The sequence below is a fragment of the Orycteropus afer genome, unplaced genomic scaffold (assembly GCF_000298275.1).
Source record: "Orycteropus afer afer isolate SDZICR_OR568_19922 unplaced genomic scaffold, OryAfe1.0 scaffold00290, whole genome shotgun sequence".
In the NCBI taxonomy this organism is placed as follows: Eukaryota; Metazoa; Chordata; class Mammalia; order Tubulidentata; family Orycteropodidae; genus Orycteropus; species Orycteropus afer.
This window is the reverse complement of record NW_006921877.1, coordinates 291,374-311,769: the sequence shown is the minus strand read 5'-3', so window position 1 is coordinate 311,769 and position 20,396 is coordinate 291,374.

The window sequence follows — 20,396 nt, the reverse complement described above, 5'->3', positions numbered from 1 at the left end:
CACACCTCTTCCAGGAAGTCTTCCCAGATTAGCCCCACCCATGTGATCATTCCCATTTTCTTTGCCTATTTTGACTCGACGGCACATAACAACAACAATTTTGAACTTGTGAACCGAGTTGTCTGCATGTTGGTTTGCAATGCTTGGATAATTTTATTCAATTCAATGAGCATTTACCAAAGGTCTAGAACACTGGACTAGAACTGTGGAACATGCAGACATGAATAAGTCATGGTTCCTCCTTGCCAGGCATTCACAACCTTCTCGGGGACGTAGACCAAGACCAACCAAAAACCAAACCCACTGCCGTCAAATCGGATATGGCTCATAGCAACCCCTCCCCTTGGCTTTCCAAGGCAGTGTCACAGTCATAGGAAATATCAATGAAAGAGAAATTGAAGTAAGTGTGTATACCAAAACCAAATTCACTGCCATCAAGTTTATTCGACTCATAGCGACCTCTCCTTGGGTTTCTGAGGTGGTATCTCTACGGAAGTAGATTGCCCGATCTTCCTTCTGAGGAGTGGCTGGTGGGTTTGAACTACCAGCATTCTGGTTAGAAGTCAAGTGCCTTAGGCACTATGCCACCAGAGCTCCCAAGAGTATATATATGTGTGTGTAAGGACTATGAGCAATGTCAAACTGAGGATGAGTGGCTCTCGGAATGCTTCATGAATGGTGGCATTCACACTGGGTCTTGAAAGACCACCAAGACTTTAAGAGGCAGTATGGTAACAGTCAGCACAATAATTTTGCTTGACTGCTAACCTAAAGGCTGGCAGTTCTAATCCACTTAGTACTGTGAAAGATAAGCCCGGTGTTCGTGTGTTGGACTTGACTCAACAGCAACAAACAACAGCATGATGAGGAGAGGAGTCCCTGGGTGGTGCAAAGAGTTAATGTGCTTGGCTGCTAACCATAAGATTGGAGGTTCTACCCAGAGCACCTCTCGGAAGAAAGTCTTATTATTGTTGTTGTTATGTGCCCTCGAGTCGGACTCGAGTCACAGCGACCCTCCTTGGGTTTCTGAGGTGGTATCACTATGGAAGTAGATTGCCCAACCTTCCTTCCGAGGAATGGCTGGTAGGTTTGACCCTCCAACTTTCTGGTTAGCAGTCAAGTGCCTTAGGCACTACGCCACCAGAGCTCCTAGGAAGAAAGGCTTAGCAATCTATATCTGAAAAATCAGCCATTGAAAACTATGGAGCACAGTTCTACTCTGACACAGAAGATGTTGCCATGAGTCAGAACTGAATTGATGGCAACTGTTTTTTCTTTTCTTTTCTTTTCTTTTTAACAGAAAGAGCATAGACCCAGCATGTAAGATATGCCTGGCAAATGTAAAGCAATATCATTAGTGTTATTAGTGCTATAACTGTATCATTTTTAAGTAGGAAGAAGAACTCTGTGTCCTTAAGGCTTGTTCACGTATTTGTTTCTCATTTAAAGCATCAGGAGAGGCCCTGCCTTCTACCCTCTTGCTCTGGATGCCCCTCAAGCTGACACACTATTCAGAGCTTCTTTCTGCTGGTGACAAACTGCAGAGAAGTTGGGCCTGCTTCCTGGCCACTGTGCTTAACTGTATCCCTCCCTTCCTCCTAGCTTGGCAAGAGCTCCCTCTGGGCTGGAGTTGGAGGCTGCAATGGCTACAGTCTTCTCAGCAGAGAGGCAGAGAACAGGATCCTGTCAGGAGAGGAATGGTTGCCTGAGGTGTTTGGCAGGAAACCTAGTTCCCGCTGCTTGCCCCAGGAAAGCATCCAGCCTGGTTGTCTTGGGTGGTTTTGAAGCCTGGGGGCTTTATGTAATAGGTACAAGAGACTTGAGGTTAAAGTGAGGAATTGAAATATTAAGAATAAGCAGATAACTTGTCCTGCACAAGTTTTTCCTCTTCCATGAATCTGCTTAGATCTATCCCATTGTTTCTTTAAGTCCTTTTTCTATGTCAGGTGGTGAACTTGATGCTGAGCACCAAAGATCAAAAAGATAGCTCTTGTGCTCAATTATAACACTGATCAAGGAAGCAAAGAGAAGAAGTATTCAACCCAGAATTGGGGTTAGGGAGTTGAGAGCTTTCAACAGACAAAAAGGATATAGCAGAGGTGATCCAGATAGAAGGTTCAATAGAAGGTGAGTGCATCAGATGCCCAGGGCCACTTTTGCTGCAACAGAGAGTTTAGTGGATGGAGACTGCAAAGCTGTGGCTGGAGAAAGCAGTCAGAGCCAGGTCATGAAGGTTCCTGTGATCCATGCAATAGCATTTGGATGGTACCCTCAGAGCACTAAAGGATTTTCAGTATAGAAATGACATAATCAGCTTTGCATTTTATAAAGGAAACTTTGACTGCAGTGAGGAGAATGCGGTGATGTGGGGCAGGAGTGAATGCAGGGAGACCAATTAGAATCAATGGCAGCTGTTCAGGAGTCCCTGGGTAGTGCAAATGGTTAAAGCCCTTGACTGTTAACTGAGATGTTGGAGGTTCGAGTCCACCATTCAGAAGAAAGACCTGGCAGTCAATTTCTTAAAATCCAGGCACTGAAAGTCCTATGGAGGGGGAGTTTTTGCTTGGGGGCAATGTGTTTATGTTAATGGTGGTAAAATAGTTAGGAAAAAGATAGGGGTAAGTGTTGTGCAACATGAGGAGTATAATAATGTCATTGAGTTGTGTGTGTAGAAACTGTTGAGTTGGCTAATGTTTTGCTGTGCATATTTGCACCACAATTTTTAAAAAAAATCCCAAAACACCCTATGGAGCACAATCAAAATGGCAATTTTTTTTCTTTCAGTTTTTCATGTTTAAAAGGTGATAAGGCTTGGGGGAATGAAGTGGGATTGGAGGTGAGGAGAGATTTGAGAAGTACTGGTAGCGTAGTGCCTAAGGCACTTGACTGTTAACCAGAAGGCTGGCAGTTCAAACCCACCAGCTACTCCTTGGAAGGAAAGTTGGGCAATCTACTTCCATAGTGATACTGCCTCGGAAACCCAAGGAGGGGTCACTATGAGTCAAGTCCGAATTGATGGCACACAACAACAAAAAGGAGCTCTGGTGGTATGGTGCCTAAGGCAATTGACTGCTAACCAGAAGGCTGATGGTTCAAACCCACCAGCCACTCCTCGGAAGGAAGGCTGGGCAATCTACTTCCATAATGATACCACCTCAGAAACCCAAGGAGGGGTCTCTATGAGTCAGGTCTGACTCCACGGCAGTGAGTTTGGTTTTTTCAGTTAAGGGGGTAGAGATGGCTCAGTGGTAGAATTCTCATCTTCCATTCAGCAGACCCAGGTTCAACTCCCAGCCAATGCACATGATGTGCAGCCACCACTTGTCTGTCAGTGGAGACTCTTGTGTTGCTGTGATGCTAAACAGGTCTCAACAGAGCTTCTAGACTAAGACAGCCTAGGAAGAAAGGCCTGGGAATCTACTTCTGAAAACCAGTCAATGAAAACCTTATGGGTCACAATGGGATGGACCGATTATGCAGGGAGTTTCCATGAGTTAGGGACCAACTCAACAGCAACTAACAGCAACAGGGTAGAATTGACAACCAATGGTTATCAAGTTGACATGCGTAGTGAGGGACAGGGAAGAGTCAATGGTGACCTCCAATTATTTGATTATAACCACCACTGAGTAGCTGATGCTGCTCTTTTCTGAGATAGAAAATGGAAAGGGAGGAGGAACAGGTTTGAATCAAGGCTGGAGGCAGAAAGGTGGGTTAAGTGTTGGGCCTGTTGAGTCAACTACAGATAAGATTCTGGAGTTCAGAGATGTCAAGTCTGAAGGTGGAGATTTGGAAATCTTCACCATGTAAGTCCTAGTTAAAAAGTTGAGAGTGTTGAGCTTGAGAAGACCAAGAAGAACATTTTAAGAGGGTTGGAACTGGAAAAGAATGTGTCAAGGAGAGGGCACAAATGTGGCTTGCATCCAAGAGATGTGGTAAGGTAAAGACTGAAAAGGGGCCTTGGCTTTGGCAATATGAGATCATGGCTGGTCCCTGTAACAGCAGATTTTGAAAAGTAAGTGGGAGAGATGTCAGAATGCAATGGGTTGAGGAATGGATCGGAAGGTATGGGCACATTCCAAGGCAGAGAGAGTGAAAAACACTTTTTCAATAAACTTGTCTAAGAAGGTAAGGCAAAAGAGAGGGGGTGGTTAAGGGAGAGAGAAGTTGAGGAAGTATTGCTTTAGAATGGGAAACTCTTGCTTATATGTGGAATTAGTAGAGAGAGAGAAGTAAAACATAGGAAGCATGGGCTCAATGGGATCCCTGAAGGACCTCTGGGCCTTAGGGTCCACTAAGAGCTACAGGCCCTATAGGTAAACGAGCCTTCTGGCTTGTAAGATTAGCATGCTAAACTCTCTGCCAGTATCCTGGCCACAGCTTCTTGCACACTTAACTAATGGCTATTTTGGACCTTTTTTCTATAAAGATTCTGTTGTACATAGTGTTGCTATGAGATGGAACTGACTCCACAGTACCTGATAAAAACAACAATCTATGACGGTAGCCCCAGCTGGCAAAAGAGTTGACTTCCTGGTCAAGCCAAAATCTCCTCTTGTTTCCAAGGCTTCAGCCTGAGCTTCACAGCAAGGTTTTCTTGGGTCTCTGCTGCCAAGGGTCATGGAAGAAGATGCAATTGTGGAGTTGAGCCTTGTTCTGAGCCAGGTAGAAGGCTGGGTTACTTGTGCAAGCGCCTGTAGCCAGGCTGCCACCTAGTGTTCATCCAGATGTATGGCAGGAAGAAATCCTAATGTACACCACCAACCCTAAGGGGGAGAATAAGAAAGAAAGCAGGAAAACCAGAAAATCCGGTAGAAGCCAGACTTCAGAGAGAGGCTCATCTCACTGCACCAGAGATACATTTCAGGTGGTGAAGACAAGCAGGTGGCTCAGTCCTCAGGCCGCCTGTTTTATTGAGGAATGCCTGTTTTATTGGCCAATGGCCATTAAAACGAACAAAACTGTCAGCTCACAGTTATAGTTTACAAGGCATTTTGCCTACATTATCTTGTTTGAGCCTTTGGATTAGTTACTATTGTTTTCCCTATGTTACATAGGGAGCTTTGGTAGCATAGTGCCTAAGGCATTTGACTGCTAACCAGAAGGCTGGCAGTTCAAAGCCCACAGTCACTTCTTGGGAGAAAGATTGGAAAATCTACTTCCGTAGAGATACCACCTTGAAAACCCAAGGAGGGGTTGCTATGAGTCGAATCGACTCAATGGCAGTGAGTTTGGTTTTTTGGTTTTGTGTTATAAATGTGGCTTATCCTTGGAAGGTTCAAAATTTTGACAAAGTCAGTCACCTGTTACATGTCAGACCTGACATTAAAAAAGAGGTCTTCAGACTTTGGGAGCCAAGAAAGAGTGGGCCTTAAGTTTCTTTTCAGACATAATTAGAAAAGTCTAGGCAAGAGTAAGCAGGAAGTATGGAGGGTTCATGCGCAACACAATGAGGGGCATGTGTCCCTGGCTGACTTCATAGTAGAGTTAGGCCCAGGGCGTGTGCAATGGCTGGGCTTGAGTAAAGATTTGCCATGAGACAAGCTCTGGCGAGTCCTGCACAGGAGCCAGGACAGAGGTTGGGCCCAGATCTCAGGTGCCCTGGGAAGGAGGAACTTAATGGAGTGTCAGAGACAATGGTCAATGACAGGCCCAGTGATGATTTGGCCTGCTAACCAACAGCTGTAATGGAAGAACCAAGACTGGATAGAAGCACAACAAGTAGATGGCGCTCTAACAGCAGGCAAGACCAGGAATTTTGGGCTCAGGCATCTCCTGGTAGGATTACAGAGAAAATTTAGCCAGCTCACCTGCTAACAGGTATTGGCTTGGAAGGGAGACCGATGGACATCTTTCAGGGATGTGGGTTGTAGGTGGTGGCTATCACCACCTTCCGTTTAGATCCCCACCCCATCCTCCCAAGGTGAGAAACAGAAAAGATGTTTTCTCCTCACCTGCCTGGATGGTACTAGAGTAAAGGTATGGGCACATTCCAAGGCAGGCAGTGGACCTCTCTAAATGTAAGAGAGGGTGATGGGTGCTGGGTAACCTGTGTCAGCCCAGCCAGTCTTTCTCTAGTCTTCATGTACTTTAGGATAGTGACCCTGCTTGGTGCAGTTTTCCACTGCTAAAACAACAACAACAACAACAACAACTCACTGTCCTCAATTTGTAATTACTTTCTTTTGGTTTATTTTCCCAAATAAAGCTCCCTTTGAAAATAATCCCCTCCCTTCATTTATTTCTAAACAAAAGAGCAGAATCATTTGTTCCCATGTAGGGCAGGAGAGCTAAAGCAACAGAACATCCCCAGAGACCCAGGCCTTAGCGCTAGTGTTAGAAGAGGAGTGAGCAGGGGCAGAAGGAGAAGGGCAACTTGGGAAGAAATCTGGAAATGTGGGGCTGCTGCTGACTTTGCTCCCAGACAGTAGGCCCAGGGCCCCTGCTGTCCTGCACTCTCTGTCCCCCCAGTGTCTCCTAGTACCTCTCCTTTCCATACACACTCAACACCTCCATCCTTTCCCATTCCAAACTAACTAGGCATAAAACAAATCAGATCCTATTGGTCATCTGTCAATAAATACTAATCAGCTGATATTTGCCTAATACCACCCAATCAATACTTTTGTTACTCCCAGTCAGATTGTCTTACAATTCTCTTTTTAAAATAAATCTGGCCACACACAAAAAACAGGCCCAATACAGGAAAGTCAGGAATCCAAACAATGTCAATCAGATTGTCTTCTTTTTTTTTTTCTTTAATTAATTAAAAAAAATAACAAGCTTATCTTGTCTTTGATGGCTAGAAAATTTCTCCCAGTTCCCTTCCCAGTGACTAAAAGGTTTCTGATGCTATGGTATCTTGTATACAGTGAGTGCTCAATCAGTACTTGTGAGGTAACTGTTGACTGGTTCCCAATGAGCTCCAAGTTCCCTGTAAATGTTAGAGAATATGATATGTATGTGTGTGTGGAGGGCGGAGTGGGTAGTTGGTCTGTGGCATACACATGCTGTAATCTGGCATAATTTCATCTGGACTTGTTTTTCCCAAACTAACTAGTGGCTTCCTGCCATGACAACAAGCTCAGCCCTGCAGGAAGTGGGTTTGGATGGCGTTTTTTCATCACCTGAGTGTGAGTTGATCCTGAGAGAAGTTAGTCTGTCAATAATCAGTTGTTGAGTACCTACTGTGCACCAAGCACTGTGCTGGCTGCTGGGGATATAAAGATGAAGCTAGTTGGAGATAAGGGTCCATGCATGCGGTCTGACAGGTACAAGTCTAAAGTTAGAAACAAAATCCATCTGGTCCTATTTTAGGGTGGAACTCTAGGCAATGATGGTCTGTTGTGGGTTGAGAAGGTCCAAAGTAGATTGTGCTTACCACCCAAAATAGTGCTTGATTTATATGGTCACAGGCTTATGCTACCAAAGCTTATTATTTAATTGATTAAAACAGGTTTTCCGCTGGCAGCCTGACAAGTACATACTGCACAACCTCTCCCACTCCAGCATTTTCCTCTGGCCTGGTTCCTCCTGACATTGGTTACCTAAACTTACCAATGGTAGAATAAGTGAATGGATGGATAGGAAGCTAACCTTTGCCCTATGACCCTACTAGGGACCTAGTGTCCTCCAGTTATGGGGAAGGGTTAATCCTGGAGGGCTTCACATAAGAGGGGGCTTGAAAGTTGGACCTTAAAGGATAAGTGGAATCTAGCAGCTCTGGGGGCTTAGGGACTGGTTGGGGAGAGGAGAAGCCATTCTAGGCAAAATGAAGAGCAAGAGCAGCTGCCTGGCAGTGGAACTGCAAAGTGTGTTCCAGGAATGCTAGGGGGAACTTCTGTGGCTTTGGACTTTTCTCAGTGGATTTATAGTTCATTGCATTTTCAAATTTGAAATGTACTGCTCAAGAGAGTGGCTGTGGCTCAGAGGCCCTGTGTGAGCCATGAACTGTGGGGCCCCTCCCCTTCCTTCTCCATGCTTCTCCTCAGGTGTATCCAGCAGGGAACAGGCATGGGCCATGCAGGCCCAGTTCAAATGTCCCCTCCCTGAAGCCTCTAGGGCTCTTTAGACAGATGTGGTTGCTTCCACCTCTGGGCTTACCTTGCTCCCATCCTTATCTCTGGGATGGCCCTGTCACACTGGTTGTCACTCTTTCTCCACTAGACTGTGTGCTTCTCACAGGCGGGGCAAGAGATTTGTTTGTCCCTGAGTTCCCTGCATTTAGTGCCAGACTCCAATTGGAGTAGGCACTTGATCAATGTTTGTTAAATCTTTAGTTTGCTCAGTGAACACAGCCCAGTCCCTCTGCAGACTCAGGCTCAGTTTCCCCATCTGGACCTATTTTAGGGTGGTACTCTAGGCAATGATGGTCTGTTTTGGGGTAAGAAGGTCCAAAGTAGATTGTGCTCACCACCCAAAATAGTGCTGGATTGATATGGTCACAGGCTTATGCAACCAAAGCTCATTAATTAATTGATTGAAACAGGTTTTCAGCTGGCAGCCTGACAAGTACATACTGCACAACCTCTCCCACTCCACCTATAGGGCTGGTATGTGACAGATTTAGGTGGCAAATGCTTGAAATGTCTGGAAGATCTTGCCCCAGCCAACCAGCTGGGCACTACTGGGACAAGGGTGGGCCCTTGTGACAAACAGTTGCCTAATTACTGGAGCCGTTGATTCCTAAGATGAACCCTGGGAGGTTGCCCAGTGGCTGAACCAGCTACTAACAGCCCACCATGGGCAGGGAGAAGATTCAAAGCATGGGTGCTTGTCCTGTTGCATCATTGACCCCATTTGGGAACCTGGACATAGATTTTTCATGCAAATAGCCATCTGAAGACTCAGGACATTTTGTAAACCCCTAGTTCCTTTAAAGAAGTTTCTAGTAATGTTCTTTGAAGAAAGAGAGGATGGATAGATAGATAAACAGAGGGATGGATAGATGATGGACAGATAAGGAGTCATCAGGTTTTTAGAGAGGTGGATGGTGAAGGGTTAATAAAATCAAATCTGAAAAATAAATGGAAGCTTTACTCCTTTCTGAAGGAGCTCTGGTGGGTTAAAGGTTAAAGCATTTGGCTGCTAACCAAAAGGTTGGTTGTTCCAACCTACCAGCTGCTCTGTGGGAGAAAGATGAGGCAGTCTTCTTAATGAATATCCTTAGCAAAAAAGGAATGTACACTCCTGGAAATAGCTAACTCCCCAACCCTATAATGATTAATATTTGATTCTTATTAGAAATTCCAGTCTGGTATGCCTGAAAATAAGCAAACCAACAAACCCCCTAGTGACCAATGCCTAGTTCTTATCAAAATCTACTTCTGAACAGAAACTACAGGAAAGAAACAATAAAACAGTAAGAGTAATATGGCCCACATGGAAAGAATGAGCTGACCTCGGGACCAGAGAGAATGACGTTTTCAACTATCAATCAAAGAAACAAGGAACTCTGGAAAAAGAAATATTAAAGAACCCTGACTTAGTCAGAGCTGCTGCTCTCTTGGATAGAGGAAGAGCCAGCCTTTATGCTTCTATGATTTTACTCTTTAAATAAACTTTTCTTTCCATTTCCTCTGGCCTGGTTCCTCCCGACATGGGTGACCTCACCTTACAGATGGTAGAATAAGTGAACGGATGGGTGGGAAGCTAGCCTTTGCCCTATCACCCTACTAGGACCTAGCATCCTCCAGTTATGGTTGTTGTTATCCTCTAGTTATGGGCACGCTACTGTGGCAGTGCCTTCATTTCTGAGAGCAGCTTCTGAAGGCTTGCTATGAAAAAAGAGATAACTATAAAGGAGTAATGAAAACCAAACCCGCTGCCATCTAGTTGTTTCTGACTCATGGTGACCCTACAGGACAACAGAGTAGAACTGCCCCATAGGATTTCTGAGGCTTTAAGTATTTATGGAAGCAGACTGCCTCATCTTTCTCCCACAGAGCAGCTGGTGGGTTGGAACAACCAACCTTTTGGTTAGCAGCCAAATGCTTTAACCTTTAACCCACCAGAGCTCCTTCAGAAAGGAGTAAAGCTTCCATTTATTTTTCAGGAAACAGTAATAAATTGTATGCAATTGATGCCTCTTCAAAGATTTGCTACCTATCATGACTTTTAGGCATGACACTATCTTTGTGTTTTTCTTTCAGAATTGCTGGGAGGACCTCATGGGAAGGAGCGCAATACTTGCAAATAAAGCACCTTAAGAAAAGCACCCTATGAAAATAATACAACAAATAATCAAAGAGCACCATGAAGAGTTCATCAAATGGAGAACAAAGACTCTCTCTCTCATGAGTCTATCATTCTAGAGCAAATATCATTGTTTTTGTGTGGCTGCTCATGCATCTGAACCCTACATAGTTGCAGCCGTCATCCACATGCCTACACTCTGTAACCTATTTCCCCACCTATCATGATGTCACCAGCATTTTTCAATGTTGCCACACAGTCTTTATAATTACTTCAAATGAGTGCACATTATTCCGTTCATTACCATACTGCTGAATATTTAAGTTGCTTCTATTGTTTGTCTTTCCCTTTGCTCATTTTCATGAAGTAACAAATGTAAGGTATTTCAGCCAGGGCCTGGAAAAATGTATATGTTTAGTAGGTACTTAATTTCCTTCCATCTCTCTCCTTCATATATGTGTGGAAAAAAAATATTTTACATATTTGGGGCTTTTCCTTAGGCTAAATTTCCTGGGACAAATATTGAGTTCAAGTTGTTTTTGTTGTTATGTGCCGTCGAGTCGGCCCTGAGTGATAGAGACCCCTCCTTGGGTTTCCAAGGTGGTATCACTACGGAAGTAGATTGCCCAACCTTCCTACCGAGGAGTGGCTGATGGGTTTGAACCACCAGCCTTCTGGTTAGCAGTCAGGTTACCACCTTGGAAACCCAAGGAGGGTCACTAACATCTATGTGGGGTAGCTATTACCCCTTTTTAGACAAGAAATCAGAGGCTGTCAGGTTTAAGTAATCCCACCAGGGTTCATGTCCTGTTTTCTCCTTTACCACCTAGACTCTAACACAGTGCCTGGCACATAAAATGGCTTCAGTAAATATTTGTTGAATGAAGGCTGTAAGTGGGGTTCATGACTCAAAGTTTATGTTTCACTTCAAAGCCTGTGCTTTTTACACTAAACCTCACCAACTGATTCTTGACATTCATTTGGGTGGAAATAGAGCTGGGGGTGTTTCTAACAACTATTAATTAAAGATGCAGACCCAATGAAGCATCCATTCAATCTTTGGGCAGGCATGGAAGAGCTAATAATGTGCTGTAGGGTGGGGGTTTAGGACCCTAATGTATCATCACTCGTTTGACTTTTTCCTGAGACTACCTCTTATGGACCTGTTATATAGTTTTAAGACCAATGTACTTGGTGGCCACATTACATTCAGGGTTTTCTGTCACCTTGTGACAGTGTGACCAGACATCCCCATTATAGAAACACTGTCCTCATTGAAATCACTCTCTAAAATTCAACTCCACAAACTGAATTTCCCTCAGGCTCTATCTTTCCTATTGTCCGAGGATGCTGAAAAGTGACCTTCTCATCCTAAAGAATACCAAGCCCCTCCACCTCAGGAGTCTTGAGTAGTCATTTCATAGATTCATGGCCTCCTGGCATAAGGTGATACCTGTGTCCCACTCATGCCATGTATAACATATGGGTTGAGAGTCACATTGGCTCTTCAGAGACCCTCCAAAACATAAGATCTGTCCACTGGTGCTACCTGGCCCAGCAGAGGGTTGAAGAGGTTGATGATAGGGCCCAATGTGATTAAGGCTTCATGTGTGCTAGGAACTGAAGAGATCCTTTAAATTCTGAGAGAATATGTGATCTCTATGAAAGAGAGTGTGAAGAAAGAGCAGAAGAGGTTTGGAGTGAAAATTGAAGAAGTGATCACATTTAGGAAGTAACAGAAGAGAGAGACATTGAAGGAGCCAGAGACAGTCACAGGTAAGGGATTTGGTGTAACAGAGGGCCAGATTTTCTAAGCAAGTGATTCCACTCACATGTACTTAATATATTCTATGAAGCCCTACAAATACAATTATGAGTAAGACATAGTTCCTGTCCTCAAGAACACTCCACATTATGCCTAGGAGACAGAGGCACAAAGCAACAAAAAAAGACAGCATGAGAAATGTTATGTTAGCTATGTAACTAAACATGGGAGCAGAAAGGAAGGGTTGAAATGTCCAGGACATGCAAATACTTCAAAGAAGTACTATTTGAACCTTGCCTTGAAGAATGGACAAGCATCCAACAGGAATAAGAAGGTTGACAGAGCGTGTCAGCAGAGGGAAAGGCGAAGTCTCAGAGACTCACAAGGATGTGGAGTGAGAGGAAAGGCAAGAAGTCCAGCTTTGTGAAGGAAATGGTGATTTCCAACGTAGGTGATGTAAAAAATGTCAGATGCTACTAAGAGGCCAAGTGACATAAAAGCAGAGAAAATGTTGCAACCAGAGGCAATGGTGACTGCAGCCTCTGTTGTGTATGAATGCACATGTGTTTGTGTGAATGTGTCCTGTGTGTACGGATCACTGTCTGACAGTGGACATGTGATCATGAGTGTGTGTGTGTGTGTGTATACTGAGGGATTTCAAGCTCCATTGGGGTGGGTAAAGATTGATAGGATGTGAATAAGTAGGGGGTCCTCTATTCTTTCCTTGAGAAGAATATTCATTAAACATCTACCACGTGCTGGGTGCAGGAGAAAGATGTGGCAGTCTGCTTCCAGAAAGATTACAGCCTTAGAAATCCTAGTGAGCAGGTCTATTCTGTACTATAGGGTCGCTATGAGTTGGAATTGACTCAATGTCAATAGGGTGATGAGTGTTTGTGAGGCACTGGGGAGAAGTGAGATGAATCAGAGAGGCAAAAATCCTTACCCCAATGGAGCTTACGTTCTAATGAGGTCGGCATACACTAAACTAATAAACAAAGTAATTACAGAGTGTGGTAAGTACTAGGATGAAGTGGTCATGATGGTGTGATAGAGACTAACTGTGGGAGTGGTAACTCCTGCTGACAGCAAGGTCCCAGAAGGCCTCCCCAAGGAGGTGATGTTTGAGCAGAGGCCTGAAGGGTGAGAAGGAGCATTATAGGCAGAGGCAACATTTAAAACAAATTACAAAAAAAAAAAAAGTATATTTGATGGGAAAGGAAGCTAGTGGGGTTGGAGTATAGCAAGTGAGAGGCCAAGATGTATAAGATGTTTGGAATTTATTCTAAGAGCAAAGAGAATTCTGTTGAAGTTAAGCAGGGGAGAGATGCTCTTAATTTACATTTTAAAGCAAGTCTTTTGGATGCTACATGTAGCTGGAACTGGAAAGATCAAGAGTAAGAGCAGAGAGAAGAGTTGGGGACAGTTGTGGTGGCCCAAGCAGAGAGGGTGTGAGTTTGGACTAAGGTCACAGCAGAAGAGACCAAGAGAAGGTGGACAGTTTGAAAACTGTTTGGCAATTGAATGAACAGGATGTGATGTATGGAGAGTGAGGGAAAGGGAAGAATCAAGGGTAACTACTCAACTTTGGGCTTGACCAAAAGGAGGGTTGGATCTTAAGAATATTGGGTCCTGGGTTCTAGATGTTTCTCCAGACAGGAGCCACTGCTCCTGCAGCATGTCCTGTAGTGGAGAACTTTGTCCTCTTGGTGTTAAAATATCAAACAGATGACTTTGTCCAAATATTCTTTGAAAATTGCTGGGAGTTTTGGAAGCTAGCTCCTGCCTGGGTCCTTGGCATATGTTCTTCTTGCCAAGGATAAATGGTAGCCATTTATTCAACATGTTTATTAAGTATTTGCTGTGAGCCAAGCCTTGTTCTAGGTGCTGGGGATACAGTGGTGAACCAAACATACAAAAAACCTACCTTATATAACTACATCATAGTTGGGGAGACTGACAGTACACAAAATAATGCATGAAAGATGCAGCATGTCAGAGAGTAAAAAGAGTTATGGGAAAAAAAGATTGGGATGAGGAGTAGGGAGTAGTGTGGTGGGTAGAGGGGAGCCAGTTGGGAATGATGAGGTAAGCCTTTGTGTTGGGCCCAGAGGCCTATTTTAGGTATGACAGAGATGGTACATGCCCTGGGCACCACTTGATGGGGGACGCCAATAAGCAGTTTCTATTCACCATGGCATTTTCCATTGCCAGCTGTGAGAGATCATTCAGCAGGTTAAAACTAATTGCCATAGATGCTATTTCTGCATGCGCATGGGCCTTCACCTCAGAGCAGCCTTGCCTTGCCTGCTCTAGCTGGGGGGCACTGCCTCCTCCTGCAATTAGTCTTTACACATCATTCTACTTGTTTTCTTTCTAGTGCTTATCACACTCTGTAATGATCTTGTGTATTTATTTGTTTGCTGGTTTATTCCTATTCTAAATAATTCAGATGGAGTTTGATATGAGGCCAATAAGCATCAATTTGGAGAGGAGATGGAAGTGAAGAGACGGATTGTGAAAGCCATGTCATGATCTGAGGTGCTGAGTTCAAGTTTGGAAGCTTCTAGCCATGAGTTCAGACTTGGATATTGGGTTGAAATCTGATCAATCCTGGGTTCAATTTCTGGAGATTCTTCTGATTAGGGGAAGAAGAAAAGTATACTGATGTGGGAGAGGCCCGGAGAAACAGTTTGGATTGGAGACCATGAGGACTGGGTGTGCTGGGGACCCCTCGTCTTTCTTGGTCTGGGCAGGACAGCAAAAGGCAGGGTTTTAAAACAGATGTGTTACTCAGTTAGAGCCTGGCTTGTTCCTGATCTTGTTGAGGATTCTAGAAGAGTTCAAACAGGAGGACTCCCGCCCCAGTCCCGACCTTAATCCTGCCCTCCCATCTCCATAAAGTTGCAACAGACTTTCCTATAAGAGTCTTGAGGGAGGAGTGCCCTCAATCAGAAACCAAAACTCAGTGCAGGTGTTAATCAGATTCAGATAGCTGAAAAGCGATCATATCTTTCTTTCATTAAAGCTGAGGAGAGTGCAAGGTGCCCCTGTTGCTCCCTGGCTCCTCCCTGGCTTCCAGAGAAGACAGGTGGGGTGGGTGGGCCCCAGCTCTGGGCAGTCTGCATGGAAGAGCTGGGACAGGGACAGCACTGTGGAGCTGGGAGGAGCTCTGTCATTAGGGCAGAGAGGAAAGTGTTCTGACTTCTGACCCAGGGAGTAGTGGGGTGGAGATGAGTCTCTGAAGGCCTGGACTATGGAAGGGTCCTCGTGGTGATGGTGTCACCTGCCTCTGCTCTAGCCAGTGGGTCTTACTCTTTTTCTTGTCATTTCTCCCTGTGGCCTGAGTCTTCACAAAACTTGGGTGCTAGCATATCTGAATTGGGTGACTTCAGACCCAAATCGAAACTCCATTTTAAATTAAACTAAGATTTTCATTTTTACTTTTCTGAAGAAACCATTCACTATCCTTCCCCCGCTCCCTGCCTCTTTTTTAATCAAAGTGTTACCATTCAAAAAGCAAAGAAGACAAGAGTCAGGATTTCTAACCTAGATAACAAATTGCTTAGTGCTTGTTAAGGATATTTATGCAGTTCGCCCCAGAGAAGACGCCTTAGTCAGCAAGAGGTTAGGAAACAGAACTGATAATGTTAAATGAAGTTAGAAACTGTAAATAACTTTATACCCAAGACAGGTAGATATACCAGGTCTTTGTTCCTCATTCTTAGCCCCAAATTAAAAAATTTCATGTGTTGAGAGTTTTTTGCAGTATTTCTGCTAGTTTAGTTTGCAGATTTGTAACTAAAGAGGCAGATTGCAGATGCCAAAGTCTTGGCTGTAACATAAAGAATGCAGAGATTGAAGCTTTAATTTGTGAAAATAAACTTGCTATTTTAGCTGTTCTCAGGCAATTTACTCAGCTCAACTCACTCCCTCTCAGCCAGGTGGACAATGTTTACATTTCATAGGCTTCAGACTGGAGTCCATTCAACCTTCACTCCTAAACCCAAGGGTTGGCTTTTATATTTCAAAGACTTCAACTAGAATTGACCTGATCTCCATGCAATCCCAACACCTCCACATCAAAATGTTTACAGTTTACTTTAGAAATACTACCTTAGTTAAGTTGGATCAGGAGATAAGGAATTAATGTTAGGTTAGGAATTGAAGTTAAGAAAGTTTGTAGTTTGACGATTCCTTTTAAGTTTTCCTTCCTTCCCCTGAATTTCCCTTTGATGTGAAAGCATTCACCTTAGTTTGTTTTGCCAAATAAAAAGCTTGCTCTTCCTCTGCAGGCCAGGACACATGCCATCCATGGTCTCTTGCAGAATGCTCTCTTGCATCCTTCATTTGGTGAAATGAAATGATTCCTTCAATAAAATTTTTGTTAGTATTTTCACTAAGACATCCTTTACGATAAACATTAAGGACAAACACACACACATACACCCATAAGCACATTGTTGTTGTTGTTGTTATGTGCCATCGAGTTGTCCCCGACTCATAGCGACCCCTCCTTGGGTTTCCGAGGCAGTATCACTACGGAAGTAGATTGCCCCATCTTCCTTCCGAGGAGTGGCTGGTGGGTTTGAACCATTACATTACTTATTACAAATTCTGTAGGTAGAGAGTGACTTAGAAGAAACCAAACCAAAACCAAACTCACTGCCATTGAGTTGATTCTAACGTATAGCGACCCCCACTGGGTTTCCAAGGTGGTAAATCCTTGCAGAAATTGCTTGCCCCATCTTCCTTTCAGGAGCTCTGGTAACTTAGTGCCTAAGGCACTTGACTGCTAACCAGAAGCTGGTGGTTCAAACCCACCAGCCACTCCTTGGAAGGAAGGTTGGGCAATCTACTTCCATAGAGACACTGCCTCAGAAACCCAAGGAGGGGTCGCTATGAGTTGGCCCAACTCAACGGCAGGTAACAACAATAACAACAACACAATCTTCCTTTCGAGGCTGGTGGGTTTGAAGTGCTGACTTTCTGGTTAGCAGTCAAATACCTTAGGCAATACCCCACCAGAGGAAGAGAGGGGTAATAGAAAAGCATGAGATTTGAAGGAAGCATTAGTGTTACAATGCTTATTAACTGATTCTTCTTACGTGACTGTGACCGAATCACTTAAACTATGTGTTGAAATTTCTACATCATAAAATGTGTGTAATTTTTTAAAAGTTCAGTTTTCTTATAAGCATTTACATTTGTTGCTGAAGCACCTAGATAATACACATAGCTGTTAGTTGTTGTTGTTATGTGCTGTTGAGTTGTGTCCAACTCAAAATGACCCTTCCTTGGGTTTCCAAGGTGGTATCTCTAGGGAAGTAGTTTGCCCAATGTTCCTTCCAAGGAGTGGCTGGTGGGTCTGAACTGCCAACCTTCTGGTTAGCAGTCAAGTACCCTAGGCACGATGCCACCAGAATTTCCATACACGTGGCAGTGATGTGTAAACTCTGAAGATATGGTGTAAGGTGGAGAACAATCAATAAGTCATACCCCTTACCACACACGCAATGCCCTCCAGTCAGACCCGACTCATAGCCACCCCTCTTTGGAAGTAGATTGCCCAACTTTCCTTCCGAAGAGTGGCTGGTGGGTTTGAACCGCCAGCCTTCTGTTTAGCAGTCAAGTGCCTTAGGCACTATGCTACCAGAGCTCCCTACCCCTTACTGGAGTGGACTTTTACAGGAACAGAACTGGGCAGGTGTGAGAGGTCCTAAACATTTTAAAACTCCTTTGAACCAGTTTCTTTATATGCAAAATGAAAGGGTTTGCCCAGAAAACTGTAAGAAGTCTTGTTAGTTAGAGTCTGAATGTGAGGAGCAAACAGCATACTGGGGCAATTCCTAGAGAGAGACAGTAGAAAGCTCATAATGGCCATGTGGGGGCCCCAATAGGTGGTGACAAGTGTCAGGGCACAACTTTGGCTGAAGTGTCAGTGCTACCTGTTATTAGCTGTGTGACTTTAGGTAAGTGTCAACTTTTTGGGGCCTCAGTTTCTTCATCTGTGAAATTGGAATCATTATTTCTATGTCTCTTGCTTTAGGGATTGGAATAGGGACTTAAATGAAAGAATTATATAAAGTGCTTTGCACAGTGGTTGCATGTGGGACATGGGGGTGGAGACTGATGGGCACAGGGAATTAAAAAGCTTGATTTTCAGGTTTTGATTTCTCAAAGCTGTCTCTCTTTAACCCTTCCGCAGAAGGGAAGGCTCCACCAGCATAGAAGAGGAGCGGACTAAATAGTAGGATAAAACCAGGGAATTTCTGAGAATGGGAAATGAAATAAGGGCCCTTCGTCATTGCCTGGTCTCACTTTTCATTTTACAAATGGAGGAGCTGAGGCCCTTAGAGGTAGATACCCAAATGAGGTCTTTCAGTGAGTTAGTGGGGAAGCCCAGAGAAGGACCCAGGTCACCCAACATCAGTGATCTTTCAAATTTTATCATTTATCCTCAAGACATCGAACCTTGGTTCTTGTTGATGAGCCTCACATCCCCCCCACCTGCCCAGTGAGTTTGTCATGCAAAGGATGATTATGACTTTTCCAAAGTCCACAGCCTCCCTCTGCTGGGGAAGATGTGAGAGTGCAGCCTTGAACTGGGCTCACAGGCACCCCTCAGGAGGGCTGAGACCTACCTGCCTTGCTGGGTTTCCTGGACTACCACTATGATTTGTTCAAGTCCTCGCATTACGAATGAGATCCGTTTCTGTGTCTTTCAGTCTTTAAGTGGCATTTGTAGGTGAGTACAACCAGGTCATGGGAGCTCTGGTAGCGTAGTGCCTAAGGCACTTGACTGCTAACCAGAAGGCTGGCGGTTCAAACCCACCAGCCACTCCTTGGAAAGAAGGTTAGGCAATCTAGTTCCCTAATGATATTGCCTCAGAAACGCAAGGAGGGGTTGCTATAAGTTGGGGGCAACTCAATGGCACATAACAACACTTAGTTTAGTGCAAGGAAATGCTGGAAGTCTTTCAAATGATTTAAAAGCTGCACATGCAGCAAGTGAAGGTGATTATTATGAAGGATTTGTTGTTAGCAGAAGTTGGTTCAATCATTTCAAAGCAAGGGTAAGTTTACATAACATTAAAGAACAAGTGGGAGTTCCTGGCAAGTTGGACACTTGTAACTGAGGAGTGCTTGTATTTAAAAACAACAAAAACCTTTGCCATAGGGTTGATGCTGACTCATGGTGACCCCGTGTGTTACAGAGGAGAACTGATCCATAGGGTTTTCTTGGTTGTAATCTTTACAGAAGCAGATGCCAAAGCCTTTCTTTTGCAGCGCTACTGTTATTGTGCGCTACTAGGTAGGTTCAAACCACCAAACTTGAGGTTAGCAGCTAAGCACACACCACTTGTGCCATCTGTGGACTTGTGATATGTGCTGATATGTTTAGTATTACAGTTCACTGAAGAATTTTGAAAGAGACTTAAATAATAACAATACGTCTTTGTACTCACCCACATAGTTACCCTTTCAGGTATCTCCATCTTTTTGTGCAGATCCACATTTCCACTTGATATTTTCAACCCATCAGCCACTCCTCGGGAGGAAGGCTGGGTAATCTGCTTCCATAGTGATACTGCCTCAGAAACCCAAGGAGGGGTCGCTATGAGTGGGATCCGATTCCACGGCAGTGGGTTTATTTTCTTTCTTCCTCGAGGACTTTCTATGGTGTTTCTTATAGTTCAAGTTTGTGGCAGTGAATTCTTTCAGCATTTGACTGTCTAAAGAAATCATTATTTCTTCATTTTTTAAGATATTTTCACTGGGTATAGAGTTCTAGGCTGACAGTTTTTCTTTCATTACTTTAAATACTACTGTCTTCGGGCTTGGATTGTTTTGAAAGAAACTTGCTATCACTTTTATCTTTCTTCCTTTATAAATAATGTATTTTTCCTTCTTCTGGCTGCTTTTAAGAATTATTATTATTTTTTTTTTTTAAATCATGGGCTGTAAGCTATGTGATTTTGATGTGTATTGTTTTGTTGGTTTCATTCACTGAGATTCTTAGATCTGTGGGAATATAGGGTTTTTTTTTTTACAAAAAACAAATTTGGACATTTTTTTTCTTCAAAATTTTTTTGTCCCCCCTCCCCAGTCGCCTCCTTTGGGGACTTCAATTAATATGTATATTAGACCACATGAAGCTGTCTCACAGTTCACTTTCCTTGTTCTTCTGTCTTTTTTCTCTCTTCCATTTTGGGTCATCTTTATTACTATCCATTTCAACTTCTGAAGTATTTAATATGCTATTAATCACATCCAGTTCTTTTTCTCCTCAGATGTTTTAACTTTTATCTAAAAACGTTTTATTTGGGTCTTTCTATGTCTTTCATGTCTCTACTTGACATGCTTAATCTCTCTACCAGCATTTTGAACATATGGAATACAGTTGTATTAACTTTTAAAATTTTTTGTCTAGTAA